The sequence below is a fragment of the Lissotriton vulgaris genome, chromosome 11 (assembly GCF_964263255.1).
Source record: "Lissotriton vulgaris chromosome 11, aLisVul1.2, whole genome shotgun sequence".
Classification (NCBI taxonomy): domain Eukaryota; kingdom Metazoa; phylum Chordata; class Amphibia; order Caudata; family Salamandridae; genus Lissotriton; species Lissotriton vulgaris.
The window spans coordinates 552,381,962-552,395,927 of record NC_141699.1 but is presented as its reverse complement, the minus strand read 5'-3'; the positions used below and the strand labels follow the sequence as shown (position 1 = coordinate 552,395,927).

The window sequence follows — 13,966 nt, the reverse complement described above, 5'->3', positions numbered from 1 at the left end:
GCATTTATCCTGACTCCATATCTCAACCCATCTACCCCAAATGAGAGAAGATACAATGTGGCACATAGCTCTACGCACAATGTTGTGGAGCACACATTTGGACTCTTAAAAAGCAGGTTCCGCTGCCTCCACAAAAGTGGAGGTGCATGTCAGTACCGCCCCATCATCTGCTGTAAAATAATAGCAACATGTGCCATGCTGCATAACCTTGCCACAAAGAAAGGAACAGCAGTGGAACTAACTGACTCCGATGATGAGGGTGAGGATTGTCCACAGCCAGAGCACAGCGCAGCAGGTGTGGCAGCAGCACCAGATGGGAGACACAGACGGCTGAGATCACACGCAACTATTTCTGAGTAAGTAAGGAGACACAGACAGTAACTGTAATTGAGTGACGGTGTTTTATTAACCTTAACTCAGGCAATAGCATAGCACACCACCACAACATGAAGGCCTCAACATGCCATGCCAATATGCTATGGACATTCCAAAGGCAAAATGGGTTACATCACCCATTTCACAATGCCAGATGATGGCTGTTATTATTTCCTGCGCCCACGCGCAGCACTGCTATGTTCCCTGGGCACACTGTCCTCACTGGCGGTCTGTCCTGTGGCAGCGCTGTGCCGTTCGCTGCGCCTCCTGAGCTCGGTTATCGGGGGTGTGATGCTGCTGCGGCTAGTTGCCTCCTCACTATCCCCCCCATCCCCTGCACCTGTAGTGGCTATTTGGTTTGTTTGGAGCACTTCCAGTGCACTGGTCACTGTGACCAGCCCCCTTGCCACGTCACAGCTGCAGTGGGCCATCTCTTCCTCCATGGCCACCGAGCGCCTGCAGAGCACAGGGGTGGCAGTGGAGAGGCGGTTCACCGCCTTAGTGTAGCTGTCCAATTTCTGCCGGTCCCTGTGCCTCGCCAAACGATCCTCATCAAGTTTGCAGCAGCCTCCCTGCCTCTGACATGTCCCTCATGCCCTCAGCCACAGTATTGTTCATGCTGTTAATGCCCTCCTTAATTTCCAGCATGTGTCTGTTCATGAGGACCATCTGCCCTTGCACTGATCTAATTGCTTTGCCTTGTAGGTGCTGTACCTTAAGCATATTCCCCTCGAGACCGGCGAATACGCTTGAATCCTCACCCTGTGCAACAGAACTGGCTGCTCTTGCTCCGCGGCGTCTGACACCTGTGTGGGCGCGCTAAGTGGGGGACTGTGTGCCTGCACTCTTGTCATCCTCTGCCAGCGTGGAATGTTGTTCTCCCATGCTGTCCTCCTCTGACATCTTCATCTGCTGGAGGCTAGCCACTGTATGCCTCCTGGCTCTCGGTGGTGTTGGCGGTGATGGTGGTGGCGGTGGTGATGGTGGTGGTGATGATGATGGTGGTGGTGGTGTGTGCTCTGCAGGCGACAAGACCTCCTCCTCCTGTGTTCTGTCTCTCCCGGGTGCCTTTCCTGTGTCCCCTTCAGCAGCCTTGCATGATGGCTTGCCTATGGAGACAGAATGTACATTTGCTCACTTGTCTGGCATAATTGGCGTTATAATAAATTTCATGACTGCCAATCAAACTGACTGTCCTCTGCTTGCTAATTGCTGATGTCTCACATGCCTTTGGGTTCAGTGGACTGACGGAGGCCTCGCCTGGGGGGGTGGGGACACACCAGGCTGCACCAGTCCGCTCTGGGTAATTCCCGGTGCAAAGTGGTGGTCTGGGCCCATAAACTGCGGGAAGCAAGTGTTACAAGGAGCCAGGAGGGATTTGCAGGGGGAAAAAGTTCCAGTACCCTACCTCCTGGCAAGTTCTTCCGGCAAGAGGACCCGATGTGGTCTCCTGGCCCAGGAGCGTGTACACATTCTCCTCCTCCACTGTGATCTGCCGCAGGGGACCCACCAAATCGTCCTCTGCTGTACAGTGTGCCGCCAGTGGCCTCGCTCTGACCCCACTCCACAGGTCCTCACTAGGCCACCACTGGCGATCGGGCGTTCCGAGAGCTGCGTCCAGCCCCCGGACAGGGCCGGAGTGCTCCCACCTTGCTCTGTGCACCCACTGACTGCCACTGGAAAGACCCCACACACTTCAGTGGGCTGAGTCAGGCGCCGCCAACGAGCCTGTGGGCTCACGTGATGATCCCTGCCAGGAGAGGCCGCGCTGCCAGCCCCTGGGCCGGGCCCAAGCCTCCGCCCACAGATAGGCTCCCGGGGTGAGGATCGGGAGCATGAGTCAATCAGGGCTGGAAGGGCAGTCAACGGAGGCGCCCTCCAAGGTGCTGCTAAGAAATGCATTGTGGCCCCGCCACAGTTAGAGGCTCACGACGGGCCGTGCACCAGGCCCAGCTCAGCCCTGCCCTCCCCTCCACAGCCCCGGGGTCGCTGGCGTCCGCTCAGTCCAGCCTCTCGGGGGACGAGATGCCCTTCTGCTCATGACCCCCAGGCACTGTCCCTCCGGGAAGTCATCGACGGGGGAGCCGGGTGTTGGGGGATGCCGTAGATAGTGCTTGTAGGCCCGCCGGGAGCGGAGCTCAGGAACAACGCGTCCGCTCACTCTGCCATCTTGGCTATACCCCGTGCTCTACATTTTAAATGTATGAAATGAATTAACATTAATATTTAACAAATATATGGTTTATAGCTTTACAATCTTAATAAACTTTCAACTTTTCCCTATACTTTGCAATATGAAGATCTACTCCTCGATTGCGGAGGTCTCTGCCAAGTGTGCTGAACGCTGACTATGTGGGTGTAAAGACACTACTAGTAGTCATTTTATGGCTGTATTGGATGTTTTTAGTGAATGCACCCCTGTTTCAGGGGGTGGAGACATATAAATCTACATGTTAGAGTAACTTTACAACCGTAAATGATGAATACCCAAAAGTAGTAAAATTACTCGAAAGTGTAAGGGTAAGTTTACTTGCAATATACTAGGTAACTATAACTTGCACTCTCGCCTGCAGTGCTAATTATCCCACCTCAGGCATGACATCCTTAATGACATTATTGATAATATCACTGTAACATTTCCAATAAAAGTAATGATGAGAAAACTGTGCATGTGGGGGCGCGAGTTATTGTTACCTTAGGGCACAAGTTGTAGTTTCTTGAGATATGTAAAATTATAAATTCTGACTTTTCTATTGTTTTCTATGTGTAAAATCTGAACCGAGCTATAACGTTTTTTTAGTGGAATATATATATATATATGTATCACACCCAAGAGAAAGGAAGGCGAAAAATACCTATATGTATTTAGAAGCCGCCTAATTACCATACGGGAAACCTTTATGGTATAAAAACACACGCTGAATCGATCCATGCTTCATAATAGGGCACGCTTCGACACTAGCGCACATCAAACTTCAGAGTGGAGCAAAAAACGTTGTTTTAGGTCCAAAAAATTGCACATCAGAACCTAGGATTCTACACACACAAACAAAAAGTTCTAAAACTACCTCAGAGAGTGAACACTCAATTTTTAATCCGGACGTCTCTTGGAAGAATTAAAAATTGTTTATCTGGGGTGCAAGCTGTGTTCATCTTCGACATGTTTCGGCCCTCCACATCGCCCCGTTAAGTTGTAGTCATTCGCCAGGATAAGTATCTCACTCTCTTGTGCAATGTTTCTCTCCCCATTTAAACATTTTTTTTTGTATATGAGGGTGGGGAATCACATTATGACTATACTTGCCACTGCTGAGGATTTCCTCAGGAACCACCTGTCAGAAGAAATCTCATCATGAATCTCAGACCATTAAAGGATCAACTTCTAGTCCATCACTCTGTTAAAAACATTTACTGTTAGTTAAAATGCTCAACACTCCCATAGTGTACTAACACCTCATGGCAAACCCACGTGGTCATACACTCGTGCACTCATAATCCGCCGTAAACCAGGTAATAGCGAAAAGCCCATATAATGGGTACTTACCAAAGTTCCATCAAATTTCCTCCAAAACTAGGGTAGAGGTGGGAGTGCTGTCCTATAGTTGCACTCTGTATGGGGAAAAGTGGGTAATTCGTAATAAAGCAAAACCAAAGGGAATGATGGACGGAGTGTTGAACATTGCAAGCACTTACCCCCAGTCAACTGATCTGGGTTTAATCCATCATCGTTCTTTAGCTCACTCTGCCACCCCAGTTCAGACATGGCCATATGCAAATCAGTCTGATCCTGTGCCTCATGGGAACAGTCCAGCCCGAACTGCCAAGCCATGTCTTCCCTGGACCAGAAACAAGCATCCTGGGACCGGTTTCTGGCTAATCAGCTATAACCAGCCAGGCTAGCTTGAATCCAGTGGCAAAGTGAGCAAGGGATCCTCGTCTGGGCAAACCCTGCCAACTTAGGGCGAACAAAGCAAAACCAAAGGGGATGATGGACGGAGTGTTGAACATTGCAAGCACTCACCCCCAATCAACTGATATGGGTTTAATTCATCATCGTTCTTTAGCTCACTCCGCCACCCCAGTTCAGACATGGCTATAAGCAAATCAGTCTGACCCTGTGCCTCATGGGAACAGTCCAGCCCGAACTGCCAAGCCATGTCTTCCCTGGACCGGAAAAAGGCATCCTGTGATCGGTTTCTGGCTAATCAGCTGTCATCAGCTTTGTTAATTCCTAATACAAAGAATTCCTGCGACACATACTTCCACTATGCCCTGAAGGAGAACACTCCTTGGCCTAAGGTCATATAACCTCTATCATACATCAAGACAATCTCAGTTCTAAGTGTACTCATGCCCTAGACGCTCCTTCAGGCATATGTCCTTGAAAACAAAAACCTACTGGCCTCATGGGAATCCGTCCACCCCATAAAACAGATATCCCTCCAGTTTCGGATTATCCCGTGAGTAACCCTCTCTAGATTTTACCTTCACCCCAGGGTATGTTCTTCAAGTGCCATTCACTCACTCATCCCCTTTCTCATGTCCCCTCCTGCCCTAGTATTGAAATCGGGATATTGACACCCTACTTCTACATTGTCCCTGACACATCAGTTGCGAGGGGTCCACCACACACCGTTGGTTCATGGCCACTCCTGAAGTACACAACCCGCGTTTACTTACTTCGTCAAAGGCGTAACGCTGCCTCTTAGCCACTTGCTGCCCTCCGATGTCCAGTGAAGACCGTCATTGCCGCTATCATATTTCCAAAATTTCAGTGTCCGCCCTCATCAAGTGATCCCGCGCGAAATAGCGCAAAAGTCGTGTTGAATCCTGGGTCTCCCCCGCCACCATGTTGGAATCCACTGGTTTTTACATACTGTATCTAAATGGTGTATCTTAGCTCGCAGTCTGGCAGTCACGTAGTTCCTATCTGATTCCATCATCATTGGTGAATATTCACTAAAAAAACAAAGATTACGGGGACATTATAGTTAGGTTCAGATTTTACACACACAAAACCATAGAAATTCAGCAGTTACAGTTATGCGTATCTCAAGAACCAAACTGTAATTCGTGCCCTAAGCTAACTAGGAGAGTGGTTCAGAAGGCTTGGAAAAGAGCATAGAAATAACAATTGGGAGGCCCTCTTGAAAATTCAAGGCACACCTAAAATTGATAGAATAATTTTTGTTACAACATTCAGTATGGCTTCCAATATGGTGAACAAGATTGTGTATGTATGTGGGGGGGAGGAGCCAAGCTCGACATCGTGATGGCCGCACGGTAGCTCGGCTCCGCCGGCCTCCCTGCCCAAACTCATCTATCCTGCCGCCCATCCTGCCCAAAAACGATAACATTATATAGATGAAGGTTTGCTGATACTTACCACCCGTCCTGGTGGCTTCGGCGTTCAGCGGGTCTGCAGCGGCGTCCTCCCAGGAAGTGTGGCCTCCGTGGTGTGGAGACCGGGGCCTTGCCTTCAGCGAGTAGCCGGCGAGACGGTGTCGGCCTCGGGTGGAGGATGGAGACCGGCCGGAGGAGGCCGTTGTGCGAAAAAGCCGGAGGCAACTGAACGCGCCTGGGACTACCGTCCGGTGGTCCAGAGGTGAGGTGCGGCAAGTTGTGTGTGGGGGACGCCATGTTGGTGGCTCCCCCCCTTGTTGCCCTGCCCGGCCATTCCGAATTTCATCGCTCGGTGGCGGAGAGTGGCTCCAGCGGAGCGGTGGCGCCGGCGGGTCCCCCTCTTTTGGTGGCCCTCATTTTTGCATCGAGGTTGCTGTTTGGATGCTTGAGGGGGATCCCGCGGGGGCCCTGTTTGTGAGCCCGCCCCAGGAGTTGGTTCCAAAAAGACGGCGCGGTAATCGCAAAATGGCGACTGATGCTGTGTGCTGTGGAACGCCCCGGGATGTCGATGCTGTACCTCTGTACTGTGATGGGGCCTGCACTGGGCAGCGTGAACCCACGATTGGCGACGTCTTACGAGCGCTGAAGATTTGGCAAGTGACCTTGGCCCGGGATTCTTGTGTGCAAGACAATGTGGTAACCGCCATTGCTCCCCGGCCGTCCCTCAGAGATGCGGATGGGCCCGAGGTGGTTGCTGTTTGTTTTCCGCCTTTTGGTGGGGGCAGCGATGTCTTGGTTCGCCTGTGGGAAGATTTGCTGGGGATCATTGACACTGATGTACATGACTGCCGTAAACAGCTTTTGCATTACCGTCGGCGGAGGAGATCTTATGGGTTGCTTCCATTGGCCGTTCAGCGGCTGCGCCACGGCCTTTTCTCTCCGCTTTGTTTTATGCCCGCTACTTCGACATGCATCGTGGCGATAGCTAAGAAAGGACTGGGGTGAACCCGGTTTTTAATCCGGAAGACTGCTGTTCGGTACACGGAGTTATGGACTGCCCCAAATTGATATAATTTGTCGAATCCTTACTATGTATGGCTACCTGAAAAACATGCCAGTTTCGTTTTGGGCTGCACTAATTGTTTGGATGGGCGGGGGGTGGGGGCCATGCGCCTTGTTACATGGTATCCTCCCCTCTGGCTTTCCTTTTTCCCTTTTTATCTGTTTTCTTCCCTTTCCCTATATTATCTCATTCTATATTTCGGGTTCATGTTTAGGGCGACAGGCACGCTGCTGGGAGGGGTAGGCCATAGCCTTCTGCAGGGGTGCAGGGTGGGGCGGGTGGATTGGGGTCTATTAGATAGTTACTTGTTTCTATGGCTCTTTTGTGTCCTTTTCTTGGGTCTCCATGGCTGTGCGTGATTCCCGCGGGGTGAGTGCCTGGGGGGGAGGTTTGGGTATTCCTATATAATATGGTACTTTCGGGTTCTGCTTATCCTGACTTAGCCTCCCCGCCCCTAAGAATGTTTGCTGTCTGGATTGTTGATCGCCATTATCACCGTGGGGCGGGTACAGTAACGTGGAGTCCCCTTTTCCCTTTTTTTTTTATTTTTTTTTTTTAGTATTTTCGTTTTCTTTTACTCTCCGGGTTGGGCTGTATAATGATTGCAACTTTATCCGTCTCACTGCTAATTTGATTTTCAGGAGAGTCAGGAGAGTGATGTTCTGCTTGTCTTTGGGCACATGAGGTTGCGGGTGGACACTGACTGAAGAAGAATTGCAAGGGCATCTATGGCTTGAACGCTTTGGACTATTCTGATGACAGATCTATGGATTCCCTATTATAATGTTGTTGGTTTTGTTCCCTGCCATGTGCACCAGGACGCTTATTATACAACCGATCCTTTATTCTTTAACATAAAATTAACCTTCTGTGATCCTGTGCCGGGGGGTTGCACTCAGTTAGCAATATGGACTCGCAGCATTGTGTAGTATTGCGTAACCACTCCGTACTTTTTATTGACATTGGTGCTTTCCAGTTTGTTCTGTGGCCGGCCTCTGGGTTGTAGGCCCGTATTTGTATGCAACCATCTACACAAATAAAGGTTTTCAAAAAAAAAAAAAAAAAAAGATTGTGTATGTATATAAATATATATATATATATATATATATATATATATATATATATATATATATATATATATATACACACATATATGGGTGTGTGTGTGTGTATGTATATGTACGTATATGTGTGTATGTATATGTACGTATATGTGTGTGTATGTATATGTACGTATATGTATATATATGTATATGCACGTATATATATATATATATATGTATATATGTGTGTATATATATATGTGTATATGTATGTTTTCACTGGAAAAAACAAAAGTTAATATAACGTTTAAACAAACAAAACCACTGAAATTCAACAGTTAGTTATTTCAAACAACTATAACTCATGCCCTATGGTAACTATAATATTTACAACAAGGGGTGGTGAGGGACAGAGTCTCTGAATTAAGCAGAAAGCTCCCACCCAGTCAAGAGATCAGGGCTAGATCCAACACCGTTTTTTAGCTCACTGCACCATCCCAGTTTCAGAACCTGGCTGTATGCAAATTAGTCTGTTCCTGTCCCAGTGCATGATGGGAACAGGGCAAACCAAACTACAAAAGCCAATTCTTACACTGGGAAGGAAACAAGCTCCCGGGGACCGGTTTCTGGCATTACAGCCGTCTTCGGCCCGGTTTGCTTGAATCCTGATGGTGCAATGAGCAAGGGTCTCACATCTGAGAATACCCTTCCACGCTTAGGGTGGACAAAAATATTTACAACAAGGGGTGGTGAGGGACAGAGTCTCTGAATTAAGCAGAAAGCTCTCACCCAGTCAAGAGATCAGGGCTAGATCCAACACCGTTTTTTAGCTCACTGCACCATCCCAGTTTCAGAACCTGGCTGTATGCAAATTAGTCTGTTCCTGTCCCAGTGCATGATGGGAACAGGGCAAACCAAACTACAAAAGCCAATTCTTACACTGGGAAGGAAACAAGCTCCCGGGGAGCGGTTTCTGGCATTACAGCCGTCTTCGGCCCGGTTTGCTTGAATCCTGATGGTGCAATGAGCAAGGGTCTCACATCTGAGAATACCCTTCCACGCTTAGGGTGGACAAAAATATTTACAACAAGGGGTGGTGAGGGACAGAGTCTCTGAATTAAGCAGAAAGCTCTCACCCAGTCAAGAGATCAGGGCTAGATCCAACACCGTTTTTTAGCTCACTGCACCATCCCAGTTTCAGAACCTGGCTGTATGCAAATTAGTCTGTTCCTGTCCCAGTGCATGATGGGAACAGGGCAAACCAAACTACAAAAGCCAATTCTTACACTGGGAAGGAAACAAGCTCCCGGGGACCGGTTTCTGGCATTACAGCCGTCTTCGGCCCGGTTTGCTTGAATCCTGATGGTGCAATGAGCAAGGGTCTCACATCTGAGAATACCCTTCCACGCTTAGGGTGGACAAAAATATTTACAACAAGGGGTGGTGAGGGACAGAGTCTCTGAATTAAGCAGAAAGCTCTCACCCAGTCAAGAGATCAGGGCTAGATCCAACACCGTTTTTTAGCTCACTGCACCATCCCAGTTTCAGAACCTGGCTGTATGCAAATTAGTCTGTTCCTGTCCCAGTGCATGATGGGAACAGGGCAAACCAAACTACAAAAGCCAATTCTTACACTGGGAAGGAAACAAGCTCCCGGGGACCGGTTTCTGGCATTACAGCGGTCTTCGGCCCGGTTTGCTTGAATACTGATGGTGCAATGAGCAAGGGTCTCACATCTGAGAATACCCTTCCACGCTTAGGGTGGACAAAAATATTTACAACAAGGGGTGGTGAGGGACAGAGTCTCTGAATTAAGCAGAAAGCTCTCACCCAGTCAAGAGATCAGGGCTAGATCCAACACCGTTTATTAGCTCACTGCACCATCCCAGTTTCAGAACCTGGCTGTATGCAAATTAGTCTGTTCCTGTCCCAGTGCATGATGGGAACAGGGCAAACCAAACTACAAAAGCCAATTCTTACACTGGGAAGGAAACAAGCTCCCGGGGACCGGTTTCTGGCATTACAGCCGTCTTCGGCCCGGTTTGCTTGAATCCTGATGGTGCAATGAGCAAGGGTCTCACATCTGAGAATACCCTTCCACGCTTAGGGTGGACAAAAATATTTACAACAAGGGGTGGTGAGGGACAAAGTCTCTGAATTGAGCAGAAAGCTCTCACCCAGTCAAGAGATCAGGGCTAGATCCAACACCGTTTTTTAGCTCACTGCACCATCCCAGTTTCAGAACCTGGCTGTGTGCAAATTAGTCTGTTCCTGTCCCAGTGCATGATGGGAACAGGGCAAACCAAACTACAAAAGCCAATTCTTACACTGGGAAGGAAACAAGCTCCCGGGGACCGGTTTCTGGCATTACAGCCGTCTTCGGCCCAGTTTGCTTGAATCCTGATGGTGCAATGAGCAAGGGTCTCACATCTGAGAATACCCTTCCACGCTTAGGGTGGACAAAAATATTTACAACAAGGGGTGGGCCAGGGACAGACTGATTTGCATATAGCCAGGTTCTGAGCTGGGATGGGGCAGTGAGATAAATAACGGTGATGGATCAAGCCCTGATCTTTGGACTGGGTAAGAGTGGGCTGCTTAATTCAGACACTCTGTTCATCACCACCCCCTTTTCTGAATCGTTTTTGGCCACTATAGGTGTGGCAGGGTATACTCAGACATGAGTCCCTTTCTCACTGCTCCATCAGGATTCAAGCAAGCCGGGCCGAAGACGGCTGAAATGCCAGAAACCGGTCCCCAGTAGCTTGTCTCCTTTCTGGTGAAGAATTGGCTTGGTAGTTTAGTCTGCCCTGTTCCCATGATGCACTGGGCCAGGGACAGACTGATTTGCATATAGCCAGGTTCTGAGCTGGGATGGGGCAGTGAGATAAATAATGGTGATGGATCAAGCCCTGATCTTTGGACTGGGTAAGAGTGGTCTGCTTAATTCAGACACTCTGTTCATCACCACCCCCTTTTCTGAATCGTTTTGGCCACTATAGGTGTGGCAGGGTATACTCAGACATGAGTCCCTTTCTCACTGCTCCATCAGGATTCAAGCAAGCCGGGCCGAAGACGGCTGAAATGCCAGAAACCGGTCCCCGGTAGCTTGTCTCCTTTCTGGTGAAGAATTGGCTTGGTAGTTTAGTCTGCCCTGTTCCCATGATGCACTGGGCCAGGGACAGACTGATTTGCATATAGCCAGGTTCTGAGCTGGGATGGGGCAGTGAGATAAATAACAGTGATGGATCAAGCCCTGATCTTTGGACTGGGTAAGAGTGGTCTGCTTAATTCAGACACTCCGTTCATCACCACCCCCTTTTCTGAATCGTTTTTGGCCACTATAGGTGTGGCAGGGTATACTCAGACATGAGTCCCTTTCTCACTGCTCCATCAGGATTCAAGCAAGCCGGGCCGAAGACGGCTGAAATGCCAGAAACCGGTCCCCGGTAGCTTGTCTCCTTTCTGGTGAAGAATTGGCTTGGTAGTTTAGTCTGCCCTGTTCCCATGATGCACTGGGCCAGGGACAGACTGATTTGCATATAGCCAGGTTCTGAGCTGGGATGGGGCAGTGAGATAAATAACGGTGATGGATCAAGCCCTGATCTTTGGACTGGGTAAGAGTGGTCTGCTTAATTCAGACACTCTGTTCATCACCACCCCCTTTTCTGAATCCTATGGTAACTATAAATCGCGCCTCAGCCATACATAGTTTTCTCATCAATAATTTATTTGCAAATATTGCAGTGATATTATCAATGATGTCATAGAAGATATCATGAATGATGTAAATTGTGGGGTAATTAGCTGGCCCTGCAGGCAGCCAACCACATGCTGTGCACGGCCTTTGACTGTTTGTGCGTTGAACCAGACCCTGAATCCTACCCTCATGGACATTCAACCGCACGGTGTGCACAACCTCTAGCCATGTACCATGTGTGGTTGGCCCAAGGGCCTGGCCAGCAGCAGACCCTGTGTCTAACCGATTGGTGCAGCCCCCTTCCCCAAGCCACTTCAGGTCCAGGAGACCCCATTTCCCAGGGCCCTTTATTCAAAGTCCCTGGGGCATATTTATTTTTAAGGGAACGGGGCACAAGGCCTCCCTCTCCAAGCCACTTTGCCTGGGGCCTTTGTTTTTTTTTAAATTATTGGTAGGGGGCGCATGGCTCACTTCCCGAGTCACTAAGGACCAAATACCTCAGGGCCCTTCGTGGGTGGGGAACTACTGAGTCCAGTGGTGGATTCCCTGGGACACAGTAATTGAGCCGGCCTGAGGGATGGGGCCCCGTAGGCCTTTATAGGCTCCAGTCGAGAGGGGGGCAGGCCCCCCCTACCCTTTAATATTACATCTGCACCAGGGGATGGGGACATGGGCCTATTCGGCTCTAGGTGGGGGCTATGTGGCCCACTCCTCTTTTGAATTGTCTTCGGCCCTGGGGGAGGAGGACACAAGTGAAGAGCTGAAAGCAGAGCCAGTTGGCGGAAGGGAATAGTTCTGAGACAACCTGGAAAGGGACCTGGAAATATCACAAAATTCAGGCATGCAATGCTTGACTGGGTAGTGCGACCAAAGGGAATACACATAACAGGTAAGGGGATGGGGAATTGTGGTGGCAAGGTGAAAATTATTTTGGACCAGTGAATTCAGCTCTGGGAAATCATCAGTAAGAAATGTTTATTTTCCCTGCTGCATTCATGTAGAACTTTTCCCGGGTAGGGGATTGCTCTGTTATGAAAGGCTCCCTGTACAAACTTGATGTACGAGAAGCAGAAGGAGTCAGTTTTCAGATCATTCTCTTACCAACAGACTGAGATGGGGAATCTTAATCCAAGGTGTGTATTGGTACGGGTAAGGCATGTGCACACATACATAGATACAAATTGCCTTCAACATCACAGAACAGATGGGGGCGGAGTCTAACGCTGATGGAGTAAGCAGCTCTATTTCGAGCTCCTCGCGGCCGGGCCCCATCTGGCGCCATCCTGATCTCTTGCAACCCCGCAAGAGCCGGAATACTTTGCTGGGTACTGCCGGAAGGGAAGCCACTTGCCTGGGGTCTGTTCCGAAGATCGCAAACTCTGAAATTGCTGATGACTGAAGGTCTGGACTTTGGCCCAGGCACTAAGATGGCGGCGATTGGAAGCTGCAGCCTGGCGTCATCCTGAACTTTTGCAGCCCTACACGAGCCCGAATACTTAGCAGAGAACTGTTGGAAGGAAATCTATCTCTCTGGGGGCTGTTCCAGCAATTCCACATTCTGAAATCGCCTTCGACGGAGGATCTGGAAGCCGACCTATGCACTGAGATGGTAGCGATCAAGAGCTGCAACTGAGGTCCAAAGAAGCTTGGGGAGTGCCGAGACTGCTTGAACAGGTAGCGCGACCTACCCTGAAAAAGTGCTGCCTGGTGAGAAGCTGTGACGGGTGTAGCAAAGAGCGGACTGTGAGAGTTTAAGTGCATAGAGCGAGGCCCCATTGTCGTAATTTGACAATGATCGGGTTAGCGTTAAGCTTTGCTACACATTACTCCCTTATCTTGACTATAGTTGTTATACGCCATTTTTTATGTAACGGCGGCCATTTTAAAGAATGCGTTGCCTCGTGGTCAGCATGCCCTTTTGTTCTTCTTCTGTACCACTGACCACTCGAGTTTGCCCAGCAACAGGCTATTTTTAGTAATGGTCAAGATCACACATGCGTAGTTTAGACTGACCAGTCATCACTTAGGAATGTTCCGCCAAACTGACCAGTGGTGTTGTAGCCCCTCCCATGACTTGGCTGTGTTCCAAAAATGACCATATATGTACCTAAAATTCTGTAACTGTGTACCGCCTACCTTTTAATGTTTGTAAAACTGTATAAAAGAAGGACTTGCACCGATGTTCGGGGTGATACTTCTTGCATTGCCGAAGGGTGCTGTAGGAATGTACCACCACCCCATGGGGTCTTAATAAACTTGTCTTTTGCATTTTCTAGTTTCCGTGCCAACAGTTCTTATGGTGTAGAGGGTATTCTGCGGAGTATGTAGGCCTGGAGAACCCAATACCACAAATTGGCGACCACGAAGGGACTCATCGGCGACTCGGATGCCCGAAGGAGAGGTCGTGACGAAGGATTGGAAACTCGCCATGGACGCGTACGC

General features: G+C 49.2%; 1 pseudogene; it reads right to left on the bottom strand.

Moving 5' to 3' along the window:
• Positions 1-542: 542 nt before the first annotated feature.
• Positions 543-13,300, bottom strand: LOC147683132 (uncharacterized; annotated as a pseudogene).
• Between the last annotated feature and the right edge of the window lie 666 nt (positions 13,301-13,966).